Source organism: Euphorbia lathyris, chromosome 3 (assembly GCF_963576675.1).
Source record: "Euphorbia lathyris chromosome 3, ddEupLath1.1, whole genome shotgun sequence".
Taxonomy (NCBI): Eukaryota; Viridiplantae; Streptophyta; class Magnoliopsida; order Malpighiales; family Euphorbiaceae; genus Euphorbia; species Euphorbia lathyris.
Window position 1 is genome coordinate 32,453,281 of NC_088912.1, and position 6,215 is coordinate 32,459,495.

Genomic DNA, 6,215 nt, shown 5'->3' on the forward strand with positions numbered 1-6,215 from the left:
GATTTATGAGTACTTCCCGTGCTTCAGGCCTCAGCGAGAGGGAGTCATATTGGATCCGGTGATTTCAAGGGCTTGCATGTGGCCATCTATACTGATAGAGAAGAGTGGGGATCGACTGAGATCATATCATGTCCGGCTTGATAGATTGACTGCTGATGAGGTACAGTTTCAATTTAATTAAATAAACCAAATACATTTACTTGTATTATTTGTATGTTAATGTTGTTGTATACGTCTGTAGGTGATGTGGATACCGTATGGTCCTGATGCCATTACGCATACCCCTAGGACGATATACGTCGGATGGATACGTTACAGGGATGTGATCGAGCCGTACATACTGGGGAGATGCCTTCGCCAGCTAGGTTACGTGTAGACCATACCCCGACCGATCTTGAGGCCGTCGAAGTCCATACATCCTTGGTCCAGCTTGAAGTATCAGGTAGAAGTGCCCACCGATATGGCGGAGGATCCTTGGACCTCGTTTCCCGAGGCGGGCATGCTTATATTGTCTCGGTTCACTCTAGCACGGACTCCTTCGGACTGTGAGGACCAGTACATACCGTGGTACTACCTGCATTCACACCCTCAGCTACTACCGGATATGCCTGCACCCGGACCGGTTATTCATACTCGCTCGAATAGCGAAGTGGTAAGTAATTTAAGTTTTAATCAATTTATTTACAATTATCAAATTATATTAAAATAAATGATATTTATTCATTTTGGGTTATTTCTTTTGATAGTGGGTTAGCCGTTGGGCTAACTGGGCAGAAGGTGCATTGGCCGCGATGAACCTTCTTGATGAGGATGTTGCGTCTGAGTGGCAACAGTCGTACGATCAGATTTTGGATGCTTGGAATTCGGCCAAGTGATTTGTGGTTGTGTTTTTAGTACTTTTTATTATAGGTATATTTACGTTGGCATTCGGATAATATCTTTACTATGTACTTTGTATTTTAGTACTTTAATTTTATAAGTACGTTGTTTATTACCATTTGTTAAACAGAATCAAACAGAATTCAATCAGAATCAACCTATAACATATATAAAGCTAACTGGATCAGTAACTGAGTAAAAACAGTAACTGCTTGTTATCCAAAATCAATCCAGAATATTACAGAATCAATACTCTCAAATCAGACACAACCTGTAACTCGACGGAACAAAACTGAGTCAAAACAGTAACTGTTTGTTATCCAGATTCAATCAGAATCAATCTGTAACATATATAAAGCTAACTGGATCTAAGTTTAACCAATCCAGAATATTACAGAATCAATACAGACTCAATACAGACGCAACCTGTAACTCGACTGAATAAAACTGAGTCAAAATAGTAACTGTTTGTTATCCAGATTCAATCGGAATCAACCTGTAACATATATAAAGCTAACTGGATCAATCCAGAACATTATAGAATCAATACAGACACAACCTGTAACTCGACTGAACAAAAATGAGTCAAAATAGTAACTATTTGTTATCTAGAATTAATCAGAATCAACCTGTAACATATACAAAGCTAACTGGATCAATCCAGAACATTACAAAATCAATACAGACTCAACCTGTAACTCGACTGAACAAAACTGAGTCAAAACAGCAACTGTTTGTATCTAGAATCAATCAGAATCAACTTGTAACATACATAAAGCTAACTGGATCAATCCAGAATATTACAGAATCAATACAGACTCAATATAGACACAATCTGTAACTCAACTGAACAAAACTGAGTCAAAAAAGTAACTGTTTATTATCCAAAATCAATTGGAATCAACCTATAACATACACAAAGCTAACTGGATCAATCCAGAACATTACAGAATCAATACAGACTCAATATAGACACAACTTGTAACTCGACTGAACAAAACTGAGTCAAAACAGTAACTGTTTGTTATCCAGAATCAATCAGAATCAACCTGTAACATATATAAAGCTAACTAGATCAATCCATACCATTACAAAATCAATACAAACACAACCTGTAACTCGACTGAACAAAATTGAGTCAAAACAGTAACTGTTTGTTATCCAGAATCAATTAGAATCAACCTGTAACATATATAAAGCTAACTGGATCAATCCAGAACATTACAGAATCAATACAAACTCAATACAAACACAACCCGTGACTCGACTAAACAAAATTGAGTCAAAACAGTAACTGTTTGTTATCCAGATTCAATCGAAATCAGCCTGTAACATATATAAAGCTAACTGGATCAATCCAGAACATTACAGAATCAATACAGACTCAATATAGACACAACCTATAACTCGACTAAACAAAACTGAGTCAAAACAGTAAATGTTTGTTATCCAGAATCAATCGGAATCAACCTGTAACATATACAAAGTTAACTGGATCAATCCAGAATATTACAGAATCAATACATACTCAATACAAACATAACTTGTAACTCGACTGAACAAAACTGAGTCAAAACAGTAAATGTTTGTTATCCAGATCAATCAGAATCAACCTATAACATATATAAAGCTAACTGGATCAATCCAGAACATTACAGAATCAATACAGACTCAATACAGACACAACCTGTAACTCGACTGAACAAAACTGAGTCAAAACAGTAACTATTTGTTATCCAGATTCAATCGGCATCAACCTGTAACATATATATAAAGCTAACTGGATCTAAGTTTAACCAATCTTGTCCATTGTGCTGTCCTAGCTGCATAAATACGATCCCACCCTTCAACGCTACGTTCATGGTGTTGTTTCCACCATTCTAGTACATGGGGGACTGGAAAATTAGGAGATAAATTTAAACAAATATAGTGGCGACAGTGCGTACCCAAATGAGCTATCAAGATCTCTCGTTCTGGTCTTGTAGCAGTGGAAGGGGCATACACTGGTAACACAGTACCACAAAAACTAGAGTTAATTCCACCCAAGCAACCGAAAAACATTACAACAGTATTGTATAATGTAGCAATCAGAAACAAGTCATCATAAACGAGCATCCAATGCTCAGGCGAACAAGCTCCACTGTCCCAACTTATCCTATTAATTGCTGCATCAACACCGTCAATTAACACAGTTTCATACCGAAAACGGTTAGCAATTACTTCATTCCTAAGGTTATGCCTAACTGATTGCCACTTCTCTTCGGTGCCAAAAATGTAGGAAGAAACAACACGGAAGCCATAATTTCCATCACCGACTACATCGCAATATGTTTCAATGTAGGGCTTAATGATCCCAATTATTTTGTCAGAATGAATGAAATCATTAACTTTATACGTATTTCCATCTGCATTGAGTGAAATAAGATATTGTAAACCGCACAGAACTTATGTTAAGTGTAAATGAATTAGATATTGCAAAACTGTATTACCCGAGGATGCAAAATTATGGACAGATGATGAAGAGCTTTTCCTACCACTTCTACCACGGCTCATAGACGAACTACTAGAACGAGCACGTCCATGCCGAGTTTCGTTGTACTCCCAAGCACTAGGCGTACGTTTTGTGGATTTACCCACCTTCGATCGTCCTTGAACATTAATTTTCATATCAGGTTCGATGTAATGTGCTTGATCAGGGTGTAGTTGATCATGTATAAGTATTGAAATGTTCCGCAGCAAGGCTGGGTCACCTTTAGAGACCTGGTCGACTAAGGATTTAAAATATCTCTGTTCCTCTGTCTGATCATGACACCCTTCAGTTTCATGAGTCTGACTATAATTAATCAAAAGTGTCTCCAGAACACATGAACCCTCTCAATACTGATCATATCGCCAGACTCATAAGCTTGTTTGATCTCGCATGCACATGGTATCTAATGAGAGGTTCTCAATACACAACCATAAAGCGCATTCACTTCATGGCTCAAACTTCTCATGCGATCTAACTCAACATTGATCAGTTGCATCCAGTAGTGGGAGACTTTGCATACCAAGTACTTAAAGGGGAATCCGGAGTAAAAGACTCCTTTACGAAGCCTGGACTGCTCAAGCATGTACCTAATAAGAAGATAAACATACTATCAGTTGACTGAGATTACAAATACATGATAAGAATACAAACATCTTCCAATAGAACGTATTGAAAATACTTGATATTAGTTGTCTAGGCTTCTATCTGCTTGTGAACCTTCTGTCATACCGTATCCAACGATCCTGTGGCTGTATTGAGCCATTGCTTTAGACTCGCATGTTCGCTCTCCATACGACAAGTGGTTGTGTAGCCAAAATGTATTGTGTTGCCAAGTGGTTGTGTTGAAACACCTTTCCACATGATTTTGATTTGGCAAAATTATTTATGTAAATGATAAAAATATTCTAACACATTAAATTTAAATGCTTTGATTTATTCACACTAATGTGTTTGTTCAATGTTGAGTTAATTTGATTTAAAGACATTAAGATAAAAAGCCTAAAGTCCCATAAGAGGAAGTCAAGCCCAAGTCAACAGATCAAGACCTCACGGCCCAAGAAGAAAAAACGCAGTCGTTCTAAGCAAAGCACTAGCTTAGCATAAAGAAGGATCGAGAAGCCTTCTATCAATTGCTTCAAGATGAAGCTGCTGAGTTGAACGACAAGAAGTACAAGTCAGTGGCAGAACAAAACCAACTTAGAGACAAAGTATTTCTACTTTAGGTAAAGCTCAGAAGACGCAATAAGATGTCTGGAAGACTTTACTATAAATGTCGAAACATTCCGTTCATCTGACGAAAAGCTGTTGAGCACTGCCGTAAACAGAAGATACAAGAATCTCATTGGCCAACGACACTGAGTACGTCCAGAGTGAAAGCGACAGGAAGCCGTTAGCCTCCAATGGTTATTTCGAAATTCGAAATGACCGGTGCTTGAAGTGTCACTATAAATAGGCCTCTCAAATGCTTCATTCGATGCAGATCTTCAATCAAGTCAAAACGCTGACCAAATTCATACTTGATGTTCTGTGAGAAAAGCAAAGCAAATCTTACACCAATTCCAATCATTGTGTAAAAGTCTAGAGTGATTTTATTCATCTAAAGTGTCTTAGCAATTGTTATTTAGGAAAAACACTTTATCATTTCTAGAAGAATAGAAAGGAGAGGCTGAGTACTCGGTTATAGTACTCAGCGGTAGTTATAGGAGTGAGTAGAGGTATAGAGGAAGGTACTCTTGTATACTCAGCTTCTATTGTAAAAGGTTTCATGCTCTACCTTTAAAGAGCTCAGTAGAGAATTCAAAAAGCTCGGAACGCGTTTTGGGGACTGGACGTAGGCGGAGAGGCCGAACCAGGATATGTCTGCTGAGTAACATATTTCTAACCCTTAAACTCCTTTATATATTGCTTGCTATAAAACTGACTAAGTAACGAACTCACACTGAGTTGAGTGCACTAAGAAGCTGAGTTCAGGAATAGACTCAAGTGTTATCTCCTGACTCAAGGAAAGAAACAAACTTAGTCACCAGTTGACTAAGATTGTGTCTTAAAACTACTTAGCGCCGCTATGTAAACCTTTTCTAAAAGAAAAGAAGTCAGCCTTAACGGACAAAATTTTAAATAGTTCCTATCCCCCCCTTGGAACTAACCTTGTCACGTTATACGGGACCAACTAGTGGTATCAGAGCTTGAAAGCTCACTGAGCAAGATATAACTATCTTGAGCTGATCCCCACAATGGCTGAGAACAGCACTCGTTTCCTCCCAGGAAATCAGACAACTCAGATTTTACCTGAGGGATTGTCCATTACTCGGCCTCCTCTGTTCTTTGGGTCTAACTATACCTTTTGGAAGAACAGAATGAAAAATTTCATTCAGGCAACAAATATGAGTGCATGGCTTTCTATAGTCCAAGCCCCATTTGTTCCTGTTGAAACTATTGACGGCTAAACGGTTGTTAAAGCTGAGACTAGGTGGACAGAAGATGACCTCAAGAAGCTACAAAATCATGATTCGGTTATAAACATGCTTCACTGTGCATTAGATGCTACAGAGTACAACAAAATTTCAGGTTGTGAGTCAGCATAGGAAATCTGGAAGAAACTGGAGGTCACCTATGAAGGAACCAACAAGGTTAAGGAGTCTAAGGTGAACCAGCACATGAGGTTATACGAGCTGTTTGAAATGAACGATGATGAAGGAATCTCTGATATGAACTCAAGATTCACAAACATAATCAACGAGCTCAAAAGACTTGGCAAGATCTTTACTGAGGAAGAGCAAGTCAAGAAGATACTGAGGAGTCTTCC